Source organism: Cynara cardunculus, assembly GCF_001531365.2.
Source record: "Cynara cardunculus var. scolymus isolate 2C chromosome LG 1, CcrdV1, whole genome shotgun sequence".
Classification (NCBI taxonomy): domain Eukaryota; kingdom Viridiplantae; phylum Streptophyta; class Magnoliopsida; order Asterales; family Asteraceae; genus Cynara; species Cynara cardunculus.
In genome coordinates, this window is record NC_037528.1 from 12,480,731 (window position 1) to 12,482,965 (window position 2,235).

Genomic DNA, 2,235 nt, shown 5'->3' on the forward strand with positions numbered 1-2,235 from the left:
GGATTTATATGTAATAATATTTTAAAATATGTTAAAAACATTTTTTTTGTAATAATCGATTAATAAAAAGGTAATTTATTTATTTTTATAAATATAATAACTAAGTTTTCTTATTAGAACTAAATAATTATTCTAATTATATTTTTAATTTTATATAAAAAATAATAACTTTATCTTATATTTGATTATGTTTATCTACAGTTACTTACACATATTCAGACATGAAACTTAATAAGTTGTACATACGCACAATTTACTTGTAATTTTGAATTTAAGTAATATGCACCAATAAAAAGTATTTCATGTATAAAAGATAATTTTTAAGAGTTTTTGTCAAATGTTTTAAAATAGAGTATAGATTCCGTGGACAATTTTGTGGATTTTAGAAGGTTTTGAATTATTTGCATAAAAACCAAGAGGGTGGTTTGGATTTTGGACTTTGGCATGTCCACTCCACCCAAAAATTAGCCCATAATTTCAAGACCACCATCAATCGTTGGCCCAAATTATGCGACCCAACAGGCAACAGCTTGAGGTTCCAAAAAAGCTGACGAACACTTGATTTACGCCTAGATATGGTCTACATCAGTTCTGGTCTCAAACAATATTTCCGTAATCGGTACGAGTCTCTATCAAAAACCCAAAGCCCGATTAAGGTACTTTATAATCAGTTTCCGCCCAGCCCCAAATTAGTCCCACTTTTTTTAAATAAAATATCCATTTTTTACTTATAATTTTTTTACGAATACAAAAATGTTACTATAATACACTTTAAAATATGTATTGGGTCAATAAATTAGACTTAAAAAATATGTTTTATTGTAATTTATTAAAAGCAGACGCCGAGCACGAGCCGAAATCACGAATTATAGTGAGAGAACGTTTTTTTTTTTTTTTTTTTTTTTTTTTTGCGTTTATGAGTTGGTATCTTACCCCATATACCATATGAACATATATATTATGTAAAGAGGATCAACGAGACAAAAAAAGGTCAAAAATGAGAAAAAAAAAAAAAACCAATCCAACGACTATAAAAAACACAACATTTTCTGGAAAATCAGGCCGGGCCCATAACTTGTCCCAAGCCGGTCCTGATCGAGCCGGGCCTTGGTTTTTTGATGAAAATTGTAACCAGTCTTTAACAGACGGTTCCAAATTAGTCCCAATCCATTTGGCCATCTCTATTTATGACCTAAATCAAAACTTGGTCGGATCCCGCCCCTGACTGATTATGTCCCAGTGGTTTGGGGCTTGTTACATTATTTAATAAATTTCAAGGTCCGATACGCTCTGGGACTAGGTTGAGTGTAAACATATATTTTCTATTATTACTCAACGAACCAATAGTATTAAACAATTTAAATCAGGTTATATATGTGGTAAAGGCTTGGGCATGACATAGTCATGAACCCAAGTTCGAGCCCTGAGAGGGGAGTGTTGGCGACATTTAAGTGGGGCCATGTTTAGCCTCCAAATTTGCCGGGGATTAGTCGGGCTTTGGTCCGGACACCCTTAAAAAAAAAGTAAGAAAATCAAATATTGCGTTACAAAAATTGCATATTAAAACATTGTGTGGCATATACTTAACATGATGCAAGACACAAGTATTAAAAACATTTTTCATATTTAAAATAGCTTTTGAACACCATGATAACTTTTTATCCTCCAATCCTCATAAAGCAAAATTTGCCAAATCGAGCCTAAAAAAGAGATGGTTTAACATGTGACATGTATTCAAAGAATGTACAAAACATCATGTGTGAAGAACTCTTAAAACCATGTGGTTATATAGGGGCCAAGTGACTTATATGATTTTAATCATGATCAAATAAAATAATACTGTTTTAATACGTATTTACAGTCATATTTTCAAAAAGTTCAATATATACACTATATTATAAAACATTTGACAAAAACTCTTAAAACCCATTTTTTATGCGTAAAATACCGTTTAATAATAGATATTACTTAAAACTCAAGTTTGCAAATAGATTGTGCGTAAGTACAACTTATTAAAGCTTCATATCTGAATTCGTGTAATTAACTGCAGATAAACGTAATCAAATCCATGATAAACATCTCATTTTAAATATTAAAAAATCTAAAATATAATTATGATAATCACTGAGTTTCAACATAATACTTAATTATTATATTTATAAAATGTTATATTATTAAACCAAAAATAAATTATTTCATTATTAAACAAAAATTAAATTATAATAAAAAAATTGA